This window comes from Anthonomus grandis, chromosome 11, assembly GCF_022605725.1.
Source record: "Anthonomus grandis grandis chromosome 11, icAntGran1.3, whole genome shotgun sequence".
Classification (NCBI taxonomy): domain Eukaryota; kingdom Metazoa; phylum Arthropoda; class Insecta; order Coleoptera; family Curculionidae; genus Anthonomus; species Anthonomus grandis.
In genome coordinates, this window is record NC_065556.1 from 21,765,421 (window position 1) to 21,783,572 (window position 18,152).

At 31.0% G+C, this 18,152-nt stretch overlaps 1 protein-coding gene across 2 annotated transcripts in view; it reads left to right on the forward strand.

The window, feature by feature from the left end:
- Positions 1-18,152, forward strand: part of LOC126741979 (protein tiptop) — a 281,714-nt gene that overhangs the window by 115,913 nt on the left and 147,649 nt on the right. The window contains exon 1 of one of the 2 annotated variants that reach the window (XM_050448485.1): positions 14,728-14,742. The exons of the other annotated variant lie outside the window; for it this stretch is intronic. The gene's annotated coding sequence lies outside the window, so the exon portion shown is untranslated. Of the gene's footprint in view, positions 1-14,727; positions 14,743-18,152 lie in introns of those variants that run through there. 2 annotated transcript variants of the gene reach the window in all.

An 18,152-nucleotide genomic window follows, 5' to 3' on the forward strand; every position in this document is an offset into this window, starting at 1 on the left:
GCTAGATTGAAATGAGGATCAAAGTTTTTTTGCAGAAATTATAGATATTTTGATCGATTCATCCAATCTAAAGGTACAATTTTGATACTCATTGTTAGACCTACAACGTCGAAAAAACCAATGAAAAAAATATAAATTTGAAGAAATTCCTAGTATGATTTGCAAACATTCGGAAAATAATTACTATGCATATTTTTTGCTCATAAAAAATTTATAGTTAATATAATTATTAATTTTGTATTCTATTCTAAATTATTTTATTTTATGATATTAAGAATTAATATTCACCAGTTATAAAGACGTCATATCACTGTCATTAATAAGCAGACTTTTATTTATTTTATCAATTAAAGATATTTTTTTCATAATATAATGAATAGTTGTTTTATTCTCATGAATAGTACGATATCTACAATATTAAAAAAAATTAGAATTTAAATCACATAATTTCACAATAAAGTCGCTAACAATAAATGGGACAATTTACCTTGTAAAGTTTAAGCCTTGAATTCCTTAAATTAAGAACTGGGAATACTCTTAGGGCAACTAATTAAATTTTTACTTAAAAAACTTAATTAATAGTGAATCCAAGAACATAAGAAAATACTTTATATTGAGTCTTTTGAGTCAATGTTAAATACAAAAATCTTTAATTAAAGATCCGGTTTAAGTTACTGTAATAATTCCGTATTTTATTTATGTGGTATCCGAATCTAAAAGAAAAAATAAATTTCCGTTAATCGAATAAATTTGCTCTTTCTAATAATAACATTCTATACTTGAATTACTAAATGATATATAATTACTGATTTTTAATTTTCCAAGATTTTGGGATCATTCGAAGGTCAAGTGGAGAACTCAACGGTATACACCTGGCCATGTTTGTATTAAAATGTGAATTTTAATCTAGCGTCTCACGACTATGTAAAAGCAATCCGGTAGGCTTGGAAATATTATTGAACATTCATTTGTTTCTTTTAAGCCTACTTACAGGCACTTGAGTTCTTCTTCTTTAATGACGTCAAATGCATGGAAGAAAATATTGAATTCCTTTTGAATACATAGTTTTTCACTCAGTTTCTCGCTCTTTCCTTAATAACGATTTTTTCTTTAATGAACAGTTCATTTTCTAGATCACAAAGTTATTTTTCTTTTTCTACGGCTTGATTACTCCATATCCTCTTTCCCTCAAATTTAAACAAATTTGCAGATCTTTGATTGTCTAAAACTTTGAAACTCATTCGAAGGTCGGATGGTGGACTGAACGGTGCGCACACCTGACCATTTTAAAATATGTAAATTTTAATCTAGCGTGCCATGACTGACTATGTAAGAACAGTCCAGTAGGTTTAAAAAAATTTATTGTATAGTCACTTGTTGCTTTTAGGCCTACTTACAGGCACATGATGTAACCCAGAGTTCTTCTTTAATGACTTCAAATGCCTGGAAGAAAATATTGAATTCCTTTTAAATAGACAGTTGTTTTACTTAATCCCTCACTTCTTCCTCAATAAAGAATTTTTCTTTTATAAACAGCTGAGTTTCTAGAGTTCATAAATTAACTGGGAACAAACAGGATGTTTCACTATATTATTATTATAAATCAAAACTATACTAACAGTTTATTTTAAAATACATGTGAAACATTCAAATACATGTCTTCTAATTATTTAAAGAAAAAACTAAAAATCTGCTATTTTCTAAAATAAATTCCTAAGGCTAAACATCTCTGAACGTCAGCTGCAGCCCCCGTTCCCGAAGCTTGTTATCATCCCGGAAAGTCTATTATGTGACGTTTCGGGATAGTTGACCAGGACGTCCCATTATCGACAAACGTCCCACTGACTGAATGCACTGGCTCGCGAATTTCTTAACAGACGAGAGACGACTGTCTGTGACAAGTTGACGTTAAAGCGCCTAAAGGATTGCCTAGACATAAAATCTTTTCTGAAATGGATCTGCTATATAGGGTTTAGTTATCTTTCGAAAGGGACAAATAATACTTTTTGTAAAAGAGACACTGCACACTGACGTTGTTAATAATGTTATCAGTTTTATGCTATTCGGGTGCTTTTGAGTTTGAAAACTGAATTCGCTTTGTAATAATTTCATACAATCGGAGAACGTAAAATTCCCTTGATAGGTTTATGTAAACATAAAAAAATAGAATAATTTAAAGACAAATTTACTAGTAAGGAACCCTTAACCCTATAACACAAGTTGGCCTCTAAAGATGCAGGATTTTTGGCTAATAAAAAAGATACGACTCTACAGGTTAAGAGCAAACTAAAAAAAACATGAAAATTATAAAAATTTCCCATAGAAGACTTCAAAATTTAGGATTTTTCACTTTTTCGGTATCTCTATTTGTTGGAATTCGAACTAACTATACCAACCTGTCCATCACCTAGGTCCCGAAAATACCGAGTTATAACAAAATACATGAAGATCTAGGGATGTGAGAGTAAATATTCAGAATTTGCGATTTTTTATGTCAGATCACACTAATACCGGGTTTTAATTTGATCTGAATAAAATTTTCCTAAGTACAGAATTTAATAAATTTCTCTTAATTTTTCCCTATTAAAGTCCCAAAATTATTAACAAAAAAACTCAATTTAAATGGTCATTTTTGGCCTCTCTCTATGTGCCGCTAGTGGATTTACTGTTAACGTATAAATCACCGCAGAGTTGGAAATATAGACCATAAATTCGCCGATTTTTAAAATTGAGTCAGTTCCACACACAGATAAATAGAGTTCGGAAAGGTAAATCGTTATAATTTTATGATGCAAAGATCCTGTTTTCGCTAATGCGTTTTATACCGTACTTCATAATGCAATTTAGTTATATTTTATCAATGACAGTTTATTAAAATACTATGCGGTGATAGATGCTATAAATTCATCTGCGTTGAGAGAATATAAGTGGGCAATGCATATACGCTAGCCAACTCTAGATTAAAAGCTTTTTTTTGTTTAATAAATTCTTTTGCCAAATATATTTATTTATATCAAGCCACAAATATATTAATTTATTGCAGTTATAAAAAATATCCAAATTTATAGATTTCTTATATGCAAAATGTAAGCAAGTAGGAGCCACGGCCCACTGGATATAAAGGTCTCCGGAATATATTCCTCGAAAAACTCAGAAGTATCAGCATCGGAATTGCCCGATTACCGATCAAATGGAGCCGAAAGGGTCTTCGGGTAAATTTCCTTCTCAAATGTTACGCTTCCTGCTTTTCTGTAAATAGTTTCCGAGAAACAACGTTGCTGTTTGCTTCATACGTTTTTAATAAAAATACCAAATAGGACTCTCCTGCGATCATAAATTAGCCAAAAGAACCGAAGAGAAAAAATCCCGAACTGACGATGGCACTGGGTCTCTGCCCGAGAACTTTTATTATTTATAGATTTGTTTATTCCGACAACTTTCATATTCTTTATCGTGGTGTCATTAATATGTCAGTGACTAGTGCTGATTTCTCGAAAAAAGACAAGAAATATGGTGATGTTCCGCGCCGTTCGGGCTGACGATATATCAAAAGCCCACGCTACGGGTTCGACCGTATGAAAATGGGGGATTCTTTAAGAAATGCCCAAGATGGTCGAACGAATGCTTTAGGACCAATATATGTTTTCAATAAACCAAAGAAATGAAAGTATTTTAACTGAAATTAATTGTTCAAGACGTCTTGAACGTGAGTGGTAACATTTTAATTCTGGATAAAAGGAAACAGATCAGCAATTGATTTAAAAATTCAGAGATTGGAGGGACACAAAGTCAAATGGTTTCAAATTATGTTTATTTTTTAAAAAACGATTACACGTCTTTCGCCCTAAGGCATCGTCAGATCTAAAAGAAAATAGAAAGCAACCCTAGTATAAAAACAACAATGCATAGACAAGACACAAATTACAATGTTGAGATATGACTTACCGGTAAAGCTACTGGATTAACACCACAACCATTTAAGTTAAAATAAAAATAAATACTTAAAAAATAAAAAATATTGTTGAAATCGACACCCATTTTATAGGCAGTGATGCGTATACGCAACACTGCACTAATGATTTATTTACAAAAAAAATGCCTTTTCGCCTGAAATATGGGCTGGTACCATTGACGCAAGGTTGAACAAAAGTGACAGAATTAAATTTGAACCATTTCTTTCATTTGCTTTCTTGTACGAATTTTTTAAAAAGCCGGATTTTTTCTTATATATGGCCGCACATTTTTAAAAATCATATACTCCTATTTAATGTTTTTATTTCCAAAGTTTTATATTTTTTTAAAACTAATTACATTCCAAAGTACACCATAAAATTGAAAACCGGGGCTTAGGTTGAACCAGGGTTTTCCTAATTAGGTCATAAAATATGCTGTTGCGTTCTCGCATCACCGGCCGAATAACTGAAATTGCCTGTCACAAGTGTGTCTATAAGATTATAGACAAACGTTTTAGGGCAGTCGACTACTATGTTTTATTTATACAATATTTAGTCTGAGTGTGTATCTAATCGAGTGCGTGTTATTTGTAATAAGAGTTGTTTGTTGAAAAAAATGAGAAAATTTCTTACTCAAAAGGAGTTAGAGTTGGCCTTGGAGGAGGTTGTAAATGAGCTTGAAAATGAAGTTGGTAAGTATTTCTTGTACCATTTTTTCGCTTTTTTTTAATTATACAACAATAATTTGTGATTTTTAGAACAAGTCGACGCTGTCTACATTCCACCCGAGGTAGATCAACTTACAGACGAGGATCCGGAAAATATCGAAAATAGCCAGAATGGAGATATAGCGGGAATTTTCGAGATCCACACCGTTCGAGTCGAGATTTACGATGAATCTGACGAAGAAGATTTAGCAACAAAATGCCAAAAAATCCTAGAAAAAAAAGCGGTAAGTTACAACCCGACTTGGAGATCTGGATTATTCATACACAAGAATTTACCTTTATCCAAAGAAGAGGAACACATTAAAGAACTTAGGGGCGAATTGGAGGGTTTGTCACCGTTAGACATTTTTTTCAAATTTGTCGATGAGAATCTTATGGATTTGATTATCCAATAACAGACACGAGTTTCATCTTTCACAAGAAGAACTGCTGAATTTTCTTGGGATCCTAATTTTGTCTGGATATCACAGCTTACCCCAGACAGATATGTATTGGTCTTTAGATGAGGACAAAACTGTGCATATTGTCAGAGACGGCATGAATAGGAATAAGTTCAGATCGATAAAGCGAAATCTACACTTGAGTCATAATAATAATCTGGATGAAAGAGACAAGTACACAAAACTCCGCCCTTTTTTTGATACAATGAATGAAAAATTCTTACAGTTTGGCATTTTTTCATCTATTGATGAGCAAATGGTTCCTTATTTTGGACGCCATTCTGGTAAGATGTTTATAAAAGACAAGCCTGTGCGTTTTGGTTTCAAACTTTGGTGCATTTGTTCGAGTGGATACCTCTACAAGTTCATTCCTTATATGGGAGCAGCAGAGAAGAACAGTGATATTAGACTTGGTGCGACTGTAATTGTTGAACTTTTGTCAATTGTGAAAAATCCGCAAAATCATAACGTCTTTTTTGATAACTTTTTTTCATCCTACAAGCTCTTATCTCTTTTGAAAACCAAAGGCTATTTTGCCACAGGAACGATTCGCGAAAACAGAACCAGTCATTGTCCTTTGGTTGATAATAAAGTCATTTCAAAAAAAGAAAGAGGCTTCTATGATTCCCAATTTGATGAATCCACACACATTTTATTGGTAAAAAGAAACGATAATTCTATTGTCATGGCAGTTACTACCCATTATCATATAGAACCTGTTACTTCTGCTAAAAGATATAATAGAAAATCGAAAAAAGAAGTGTCAATCCCACAACCAGCTGTAATTTCAAGATATAATAAATACATGGGAGGAGTAGATTTGCATGATAATGGCGTGGCAAATTATAGAATCGGTGTGATGGGTAAGAAATGGTGATGGCCACTATTTAAAAATACAATAGACAGTACTTTTGTCAATTCCTGGAAACTCTACAACACGGTGAATCACAATAAAATGTCACAACTGAATTTTAAATCAATCATCATTGCCTAACGCTTATTAAAAACAAAGAACTTTGTCGCTAGACCACTTCCCTTAGAACCACCCAGTGAAGTGAGGTTGATCACTCCGGACATGTAATCAGTAGGACTGACTCCCGAAGAAGATGTCGTGTATGTAGAAGTCAAACAATTTACATTTGTGAGCGTTGCACTATTTATTTACACGCTGACTGTTTTCGGCAATATCACTTAACACTATAGGCCATTGATGCATTTACGCAACACCACTTATTTCAGAAAGTACCAGATTTATTTCTTTTCTGATTTCACATATGTGTTTCTGTAATGTGTTTTTATAATTAAAATATATAATTTAAAAATTTTAAGTTTTATTTCTATCCTTGGCGGTAAATCGGTTAAATCCGGTTGTCAAAACTAAATAAAATAAAAGTAAACAAAACATGCAGAATGAGGTTAAGTTGAACGGGAGAACGGAAATAAAGAAAAAAAAATAAAATAAAAAATAAAAAGTGAAATATGACTTGGTCGAGAAATGAACCAGCGACCATCGGGTTCGTAGGCAAGCGCTAAACTCATGTGCTATCCAGGTCGTGATAAATTTTGTTAAAAATTAAATGCGGCTCAAAGGTGAAAACATAATTCACACAAGACAGTACCAGACTCCTTTTTGCCCTTGTGATCTCTATCTTTTCTAATAAGTCAAGGTTCTTTCCCTTGGGGCACTCATGAAGGATTTTTACATTTTCCGGGATGGAAGGAAAGTGTTTTGAGGATAACAAATAACTTGCAAAAGCCGATTTAGTCTCGGTGATTTCGGTATCTTTGTGTTTAATATATTCTCTTAAGTGTTTCTGCATTCTCTTTTCTATTTTCCTTCCAGACTGACCAATGTAAACGGCATTACAGTTAAGTGAGTAAACTCCCAATTGGGTTTAGGGTTCTCCTTTATCTTTAATGTTTACAAGCTTTTTAAATAATGTGTTGGAAGTTTTGAATGATATCTGTAAATTATAGTTTTTAAAAAATTTAGCCAATCGGGAGGAGATACTACCAAAGTAAGTGAGGCAATGAAATTTAGAATTTTTAATGCTGTTGTTATGGATTAAATTATAGGAAAATTTGAAATAAATTTTATTAATTATACTTAATGGAAACCCATTATTTACTGCACTCTGTTTAATTATAGCTAACTCTTTTTGAAAGACGCTTGCTGATAATGGTATTTTGAATAACCGGTAGAAAAAGGAGTTGAATGCAGCAAATTTATGAGAATACGGGGAATTAGAATCAAACTGGATAATGTTATCCGTCGAGGAAGGTTTGCTATAAATATCAAAGATGATTTTGTTGTAAGCTTTAGTCAGCAAAAGGTCTAAAAAAAGGAAGCTTACCGTCTTTTTCTTTTTCTAAAGTAAAAGTTATGTTAGAATGTAGAAAGTTTAAAAATTACAAAAAATTATCCAGTCCGAGTTCATCCCCACTCCAGTCCAAACAGACAACATCCACATAACGTTTGTAAAAAACAATGTCCTTGGCGAAGGTACTGCACATTTTATGCATAAAAATCTCACTGATGGACGGGGACCGACAAGAGCCCATCGCCAACCCATTGGTCTGTTTGAAAAAACAATCGTTAAATTTAAAGAAGTTTTGGTCCAGAAGAATCGATAATAAAGTTATTAGGTTGTATATGATTAGTTTAGGTAAGGAGGTTTTATTTAACAAATTCAAGAGAAGATCAACGCAATCTTTGGGAGGTATACTTGGAAAAAGGTTTTTACCATCTAAAGATATTAATATCGTTTTTTCAGATATTGGTGTATCTTTAAGGGTGTCGGCAAAATCTATAGAATTTTTAGTGGAGTAAATGTTATTAATTGCTGTTATATCTCTTAAGACTTTATTAACCCACGAAGATAGTAAATAGCAAGGTGAATGTAAAAAACAAACTACAAGACGAATGGGGTAGCTAGTCTTATGGACTGTAAAGTAAGGGTGTTTTCGGGTTCATGGGGTATAACTTATACTTATTAGTGTGGAAGAAGTCGAGAGTGAGTGCGGTGTTATCTAAAGTATTTTTGAGTTTATTATAAAATGAGTATATTGGGCCTCTAGGAATAGGTATAAACTCATTTGGATTCAAAAAATATAGATCTTTTTCGATATAATGACATCTCTTTATGAGTACCAAGCAATTACCTTTATCTGCCTTCGTGACAATCAAGTCCTGAACCCTGATTTTGTCTTTAATTGTTTTTAGGATTTTCTGATTATAGTTCAGCCGTTTTTTGTTACGAACGCTTGAATTGAGGAAAGTAGTTAACTTTAATCTTAAAATATTTTGCAGAGAAATATCTATGTTTTGAATAATGCTTTCGGCCTATGAGAAAAATTATATTTTAAATTTCGTTTTAACACATCCTCTTCCGCTTTAGAAAGAACAACGTCGCAGAGGTTTAGAAAGCGGTTTTTGAAAAATAAACACAATTTGAGACCACTGACTTTGTGTCCCTCCAATCTCTGAATTTTTATTATTAAGAGGTCTCCTTGAGAAAAATGGACTACTTTTTTGAAATTGAGCAATTAATTTGTTGAATTGGCTTAAAATTTGTCTTTTGCAAGTCCTTTAAATTGACCTGATTTCTGCCTAATGAACTTGCACAGTATTTGCTAAGTTTAGTCTGCTTAGTCCTGCAAGGGTATCTGCGAAGTTTTAGACATGGAATTGTTTGAATAAAATCTGTATTGTTTTGATGAATTCATAATGAGTTACTCATTTTATTGGGTATTAAATTACTTATAGTAAAAATGAATTTAGAAAATACTATCTCACACGCTCAAAAATTGAAAAGAAGAAGAATATAGTCTTATAGACGTATTTAAAAGAAATATAAACTTAAATATTTGATGATACCGTTCGTTATATTTCATTTCGTTTAAGTTCAATAAGTTTAAAATACACTAATTTACATAATGTATAATATTTTTTTTTGTACTTAGGAGCTAAGGTTTTCTCTATTAATCTCTAAGCTCGTTTTCTTTTTTTCAATATTCTGCCTAAGCCTTTATAATTTCACGGTTGATTAATAACTCGACATTTTTTTTACCTTGGTTAAACCAACTGGCCAGCTTTTCTCTTTATGATAAAGTAGGAAAAAACAAATAAATAAAAAAAATCAGTTTAAATTTAAGACCAATAATATTTTAAGCCTCTCGAGATCAGACCAAAATCAACTGACAAACTGTTTTAAAAGATGGAAAATTGGAATTGTTTCATTACTCACTCGAAAATCCACATAAATTCTAAATTTCTGAAAATTGTTTTTTTTTGCTAAACCTTTCCTTACTTATATCCCTGCATTCGTAGACCATGCATACGCGTAACTTCTCGAGATGTCAACTTTTCTTGGCCGTTCAGCTCCAGACATTTTCCCGTGGATTTTCCCGCCCGATTTTCACATGCTTGACGTCACACGTGACAAGGAGTCACAACCAGCCGTCTAACGTCTCCTCTTACGTTTGTTTAGGCACTAACTAAGGCGTAAGTAGAACGTATCCAGTTTAAATCTAATGTAATTTTTAAGGAAATGTAAAATGTTACTTAAATAACAGTTCAACGGTTTATATGGTACTAAAAAGGGTTCAAATAGAAGAGGATTATCAAGAAATCATTTGGTTAAAAAAATGTTTTCCCATCATTTGTAATATTTCAAACTGAGATGGAATAAGAATTATTAGTGGCTGCTCGTGGAAGGGGGGTCAAAAAATTATTGGAAGCAGTTTGACATGCCTCATTAAAGTCATTCTAGATCTCATACTTTTGGACTCATTTTCGATTATTCTATGTATTTGAGGTCATTTTAAGTCAAGGTAATTTTAGGTCCTATACCAGTAATTGGATATAATTTTTTGTTATATTTCTTAGGCATTAAAAATATGTTTTACCACCAAATAAACATTTTTTAAAACTGTAAAATTTAAAAAAATTAATTAGTAATAAAAATCACCATTAACCATAATAACTTAATTACTTAAATCATTAACCACTTAAATCGATTGTAGATGAGGTAAGGTGACAAATAAGAGCTTTGACATAAATATTAGAGAAAAATAATACATAGGTGACAAAAGTAGTAATGGTAAAAGTAGCATGCCGTAGAACTATGGGCAGTTTATTTGCTTCCAACATCTCTGATGCGAATGTGGAAATTGTAAAAAAAACTCTTAAAGTCCAATCGATATCCAGCAACCAAAATCGAGAACGCAGCATATGCCGGTTGCTAGCGATCAATTTATAGTCCGCGCTCCCTGTTATTTAATCAATATAATGCCCGTATCTCCTGAAATTCCCAAAGGATTTTAATAATTTTTTGTTCAGATATTAACAATGAATACCTTAATCGACTTTGGGAGTTTTGAAAGTTATAGTCGTTTATACTTTTCTACATCTAACATTTCAATAATTTTTTACTAAAAAACTTTCGTTTGTAGAGGTCTGCAACCATATTAAATCGATTAAGGTATTTATTAGTAATTGATCAAAAAAGTCTTATTCGAATCCTTTGGGAGTTTTGGAAGTTATAGTCGTTTATATTTTTCTACATCTAACATTTCAATAATTTTTTACTAAAAAACTTTCGTTTGTAGAGGTTTGCAATCATACTAAATCGATTTAGATATTTATTGGTAATTGACCAAAAAAGTTTTATTCGAATCCTTTGGGAGTTTTGGAAGTTATAGCCATTAAGTTTTTTTAATACATGTAACAATTCAGTAATTTTTTACCAAAAAACTTTTGTTTGTAGAGGTTTGCAACTATTTAAAATCGATTTAGATATTTATTATTAGTTGCGTAAAAAAGTTTCATTCTAATACTTCGGGAGTTTTGGAAGTTATAGCCATTAAGTTTTTTTAATACATCTAACAATTCAATAATTTTTTACCAAAAAACTTTCGTTTGTAAAGATTTGCAACCGTCTGAAATAATAATTATGTTTATTTTCAAATGTATGTAAAATAACAAAAGAAATACAAGTAAATTTAATAAACATCGGCAACAAATACATAATGCCCCCAGCCCTCAGGAGCTAGTACGCTGTGCGAGGACTTGCTGGTATTTTTTTTCGCCTTAATATAAACCTAAATTGCAACAACAACAAAACTAAACTAAGTTACAAAACAAACAATCTAAACTATGAATCTATTGCAATTGCAATGCTATTTGCAACGCATAAAAATTAATTAAAACTCATAAAACTAATCAAAAAAAATCAAACAATTCAACAAAACATTTTTATAACAGGATTACCAAACTAAAGACCTACTGTATTTTGTAGTCCTTTGAAAAACTGTTATTACCGTACTGCACTAAAGGAAGACACAGATCAAGATTAAAATTAAAGGGCCATATAAGTGTACATGTTAATTTCTAATATTTACCAAACCATCAATAAGCTGTCTATTTTGAAGGATAATAAATTTTTTGATCCTACTTTTAACCAATCGCAATGAGTTGCTTCCTAGAATAACACCTCTCATTTCTACTGGTAAAAAAGTATAACATCTGGCAAGAAGATAAGTAAAAAAATTTTGCCCTATTGTCTTCCTAGTGGTTTGTGAGGAATTCTGTTGACGATTTTTTTATTATACTGATGGGTAATTAAAGAAATGTTTGACTTATATTTGTGTAAATATGTTAAAATATTATAAAAAAATATTTGACGAATATCGAAAATTTTTGTTTCACTGTACAGTAGATCTGAGGAATATAGTCTAGGTTTTTTATAAATAATTTTAATGATACTCTTCTGAACGATTCCTAGGAATTTTAAAAATACGACTCTAGCCCCTCCCCATCCTAAAATTCCGTATTGAAGACGAGATTCTACCAAGGCATAATAAATTATTTTTAATCGGTTTAAATATTTATTAGTAATTACATAAAAAAGTTTCATTTGAATCCTTTGGGAGTTTTGAAAGTTACAGCTTTTAAATTTTTTTTGTACATCTAAAAATTCAATAATTTTTTACCAAAAACCTTTTGTTTGTAGAGATTTACAACCAGCCAAAATCAATTTAGATATTTATTATAATTTATAGAAAAAAGTTTTATCTAAATCCTTTGGGAATTTTGGGAGTTAGAGCCATTTTAAAGTTTTTTAACATTTAAATTTTTAATTAATTTTCACAACAAAACCTTAGTTTGTAGAGGCTTGAGACCATCGTCAGTCGATTTAGGTATTCATTGTTAATATCTGTACAAAAAATTATTAAAATCCACAGACGCAAGGAATCACCACCAGTGACGTCGTTAAAAAATATTTATGTAATAAATATTTAATAAAAATAGAGTACACTTTACATATAAGTAATAGTACCACGTATAAACTATTTATGTGTTATTAACGCACTTCATACAGTAAAAGTACGTACCTAATAAAAAGCATTTATGTCAATTAAATATTTAATAGATTTTGAATAATTCATGTTTTTAGATACAAATTTTTAACGTTTTGCATAATTTTATCATCAGTTAATATATACAAGGTGCTGACTTCTTGAAAAGGACAGTTATGCTATATCGCAAATTAATCTACCTAATGTCTTGATTAAAAATACATAATAACTAAAGATGGGTACCTATACATAGGTATTATGCAATTTTCCTGCTAAGACAACAGATATGATAAAATAAGTCCTGTTATTATAATTATGAACAAAACTTCAGTTTTCTTTTTTTTTTCTGGTCTACTTTTAGTTAAGTGTTTTCAAAAAAAATTGTATTTTAAAAATATTTCACTGAAATTCGTATTAAACACACACATTCACATTCAAGTTTTTATTTAGGCTGATTTCTAAGATCCCCTATTCTACGTTTATGAAGACGGTTCCCCCATTATGAGATGTTATGAAAGTATCGGTTATTTCATTTACTACATATATCATTTACATACATATATCATTTACTTGTGAAAACATCGGATTTAATGGCCTTTTTTTATACTGCAGCACAAGTTCTTACCATCGTAACAGTTCACTAAAACACTCAAATGAGACTTTTCTTTTTTTGAACCAGAAACTAAATAAAAAACACAGAATCTCACAAATTCCCAGTGTAAACAGAAAGTCGTTTCACGTTATGATAATAACGTGAGTTGATCACGAGTGATAATAATTTTTAATAAAATAAAATATTTAAAAAAATATATTATTTTATATTTATTATTATTTAAAATAAAAATAATAATAATCATATTAATTTTTTTTTGTTTAAAGATGTTGTATTTACTCTTTTTTAAATCTAAAATGGAAAACAAATAATTTATATTGTGTGTTAATATATATACATAGCTGAAAATTTCCTCTTTTGAAAATACGTGTAAACCTGACAACAGAAAATCGGTTAATATCTTTGTAAACAAAACATGTTGCACCTGAGCACATGTTGAACTTAAATATAGTTGTTGGTTACTGATTCTAGTCTTATATATCAACTACTTTTGCAACTTTTTACAAGTTTAACTTAATTTAACCCATCATCATGAAATCTCTTATATCAAATCTTACATCTCTTTATTATGAGGGAAATTCATAATGCTTGAAAAACTTAAAGTAATGGAAGTAGAAAGAGTTTACTTTCCTTCAAAAATTAGTATTGATTCGTTTAAAAAATACTATCAGGAAGCTCTCATGCAAGTCTGGAAAGTTTCACTTTCTCCTGCTTCTTCATGTATAATTTCCTAGTGAATTTATTTACAGCTGCACGGAATACTTCAAGAGAACGCCTTCCTTAAATTTTTCTCTCTATATTAGTTTGCCTCAATTTGATAAAAGCGTTTGATAAATTTCTTCTTCTTTGCTTATACGACGCAGCACTTTGACTATCTTATTTCTGGATTTTGTTTCTTGTGACTGTTCAGCAGTTCCATTTATTATTGTGCCTAAATAATAATAATGTTGAACTTTTGTTGCAATTGCAATGCTATCAATTGATAAATTTACATCTATATTTTGTGGTTTTGTGATAAGCGTATCGTATGATTTATTTAAATTCATGTTAACTCCATATCGTTTACATAAGTCATTTATCCTTTAAAGTAGATTCTGCTGAATGCTGCATGTCTGAAATACAATTGGTCTAGCCAAAGACTGTATGTACATAGCAGTTGTAGTCGTTCCATTGCTATGAATAGATGTTTCGATATTTTCCAACTGCTCCAGGTAAACTTGAATTAAAACGTTAATAAATTATTAAAGGTCCATTTCCGATCAAACGGATTGATGTTAATGAATACGGAAGGAGATCAAATAATATAAAACCGGAAACTGAGCGAGCAAGATCCCGCGCCCTAATAGATTTCTATATGACGACGATACGATATCCTGGGTGCATCGGTCGTGGCATTTTGCCAGACGTAACGAAACTGTAGCTGGAGCGTTTCGTATTTTTATTATTAGACAATTTTGCCGCTTCTTTATTACGGGAAATTTACATAGACGAAAAGTTGGACCGAGCCGAGGGGCACCGTTAAAACAGAAAACCGACAAAGTTGCAGTGCCGCGTTCAAACCGAATGGCACATTCGCGATTTTCGCTCAAGTTTGCGCTGCTTGCTTTCACGACGAGATGAGTCTCTTCTATGTGAAAACTTTCGGGGCTGTACGTATAGAATATCGCCTTGATGGGTTTCGGGTATTGTCTGAAATATAGCGGCGAACTGTGGAATGCATTTTGCAATTTTTTGATATTGCCCTCTGTTTTAGTTTGCTTTTTTTATTAACAAATTAGGTTAACAAAAAAATTGACTTCTTCAGTAATAATTTGGAAGCTGATTCACAAAGAAACTGCTTTAATACTTTTATATTATTCTTTATGGGAAGCATAAAATAATTAAAAAAATTGAAAATCAAAAAAAAATTAATCTCGTGAAATCTTCTATGTGCATATTGCATACTATGTACTATTGCATTAGTTATTAATAAAATGTTAGTGTTTTTACATATTAAAATATCTCTCTGCAATCTACTCTGTAAGGCAAACCTCCTATAAGACGAACGGCCTTTCTCTGCAGTCTAAAAAAGGTCCTTTTTGCTCCTCACTATAAATCCAAGTAAGTGATTCTTACTCACAAGAGATGTGAGAATAATAACAAAAAATATCAGTATCCTTATTTAAACGTATTTGGTTCGCTGTTTTTAAAACCAAATTATTGTGAATTGTCTGTCTGTGTTGTTTATCATAGAGTAATATATAGAGTTGTTTATTATTACTATATAAACCCTTGCTAATTACAAACCTTCAATAAAATTGTACCAATTAATGTGGAAACAGATAATAAATGGAATCAAAATAATAAAACTAATATTTTAAAATGCTATATTAAGTTTATTGAAATTTTGTCTCATTTTAGGTTAGGATAATTTTCTTTCATAAATTTTAACGAAATTCTTAAAGAAATACAAGAGAAATCTCAGATCTAACGCAACTACTAGTATCTTAAATCTAACTAGAATTCTTAACTTAATATAACTTTCTATTTTGTTTTTGTAAACATAACCTCCCATAAACTTTAATTGTTTTGTTTGCCTATAGTTGGCAAAACTAAAATTTGTCAGAGTGACCAACATCAAAAGGACACAATCACGCAAAATGGCAGCCACCGAGTAGTGGTCATTTACTTTTCATTGAATTAGCGGTCCAGGTATATTTATTAAGTTCGTATTGGGACTATACATAGTTGGAAGAATATTTTTAAGAGCCTACAAGAACAATTTCTTCTTCGCCTTCAACGCCCTTCGTAATAATACGTATTCCAATATTACCCCATAATCATTTAGAGTTAAATAATTAAAATACTAGTGAGTTGTTCCATTTATAAAAACACAAGGGAGTAACCTAAAATAAAGCCTCCCTCATACATAAAACATATTTGAAGTTTAATCATTGACATTACGCCTGAATTATGTACCCCAACATCGACGCCACCACCATTAACAGATAATTTTACACAACAATGTAATCGTTTCGCTAAGTGGACGATCCGCCAAACGGCCGATTCTGCATATGGGTACTAATCTCATTTAAATAATCCGCGTTTAATATAATAAAACGAGGAATTCTGCACAATATTTTACTGATAAATCGACATCGGCCGCCTCTTCGCTTTAAAAACAACTACCTCCATCTCCCTCTTGACAGTTAATTGAATGTCCAGGTGGTGCGTGGCCTGCTATAAAGTGTCATAAACTATGACTTCGCATGTCCATATAGTACCTACAATACAAGACAGCCGGGTCTTGTCTCATAAACAAGACATCAGCCACATTTTTAGTACTAGTAACGCCTCGGCACGGTGACTTTACCGGGTGGTAAACTTGATACCTTTCTATGGATTTATTATATGTTGACTCGTTTTCATTGATATTCAACACATAAAAGATACATGATTTGTTTACAAGGTATCTTAAAATTCACTTTGTCGGGGTCCTTATGTAATATCTCGCAACTCCACTCATTATAAATTAAAACGAAATTTCTTATCAGGGTAAAATTTCTTAAAAGTGATTTTTCAGAACCATTAGATTGATTTCTTAAATAACCTTATTTCCTCTTTTTCTATTAGGAGGTTCCTTTTTAGAATGTTTGTCTTCTGGTATCTAGCTCATAAGCTTTATTTATTAGAGGTCAGACGTAGCTGACCATCCAGCATCTTTCTTTTGTCAGAAATAGTTAAAATTCATAGGATCAGAAGGAAGAAGTGTACTTAGTTCCCTTTACTCCTATATTTCTCACTTTATCTCAAATCAATATTGTAAACAATTTTAGTTGAACTACTTTTTAAGGTCCAGTTTTTTATTAATGTTCTTCTTCACATTAAAAGATGGATTGATAAAATTGCTTCAATGACCTTGTCAAAATTTTAATTTCCTTTGTATCAAAGTAGATTTCTTTATACACTCGTCAATATTTAAAAAATAGTCACCTAGTAATTAATGCAAATCAAGCCAATTTTAAACTGTGAGAAAAGGACATGCTATATATATTTTAAGAATACTTAAAATGTATAGTTTCACTATTTTTTATTGTTTACTCTTAAGCTTAGACATGATTACATAGTTTTATATTTCACTTGTAACTGTTATATAAATCCAGAAAGTTTTAGAATAAGAAGGTAATGCCTAAAGGAGTAAAATTCTTAATTGGTGAGTGATTAATTATATAACAGGATAACTGCAAATAGATACATGTTTAACTGTGTAACCGATAATAATATTTTGAAAATAATTAAAAAAACTTAATCGAAGTCAATTGATCCAGACATATTAAATTTAAATTTAATATTATTCTGTTGTCTATTTTTAGTTCCTCGTATAACACATTACCTAAAAAAACCAGCCTAAATATTTAAATGACCTCCGTTAAATTTCAATTTTTATCTTAAGTCATGTAAAAGGTAATGGATATTTAAATTATTATTTCCTTACAATAAAACTAAAACAATATTTTACCAGAAAAAAAATTAGGTTTTAGAGAGGGATATAGCAGCCCAAGGGCTTTGGCGGAAATATCAGACTCTATAATTAGACATTAATAGAGTTTCTGTTGTTTATGTTCTTAGATTATTCTAAGGCATTCGATATTCTAAATCAGAGGATGTTGCTTGCCACTTTAAAATTTGCCGGATTTTTATAATGGCATTTAAAACCAATGAAGTTATATTTAATAAGTAGAGTCCAGAGTTCGTGTTCACTCTTTTTGTTGGTATTTCACAGTTTTTACATTTTTAATTTACACATCTAATGTTCATGAATATTTTCAGTATTGGTCGTCTCAAATGTATGATGGTAATACTTAGTTGATCTATAATATTGACATATCTAAAACTAAATGAATGTGTTTGTGTTAAGTGATCTTAGTAGGTTGTCAGATCAGTGACAAAGTCTACTGTTACATCTTAATCCAAGGAAATGGTTTTTCAGACATATCCTTGTCTCAGTTCTTTAATATTCCCGGTATCATTTAAAAATTATATTTTTCTATTGCAGTTTATTTAGTTACGTATGAAAACA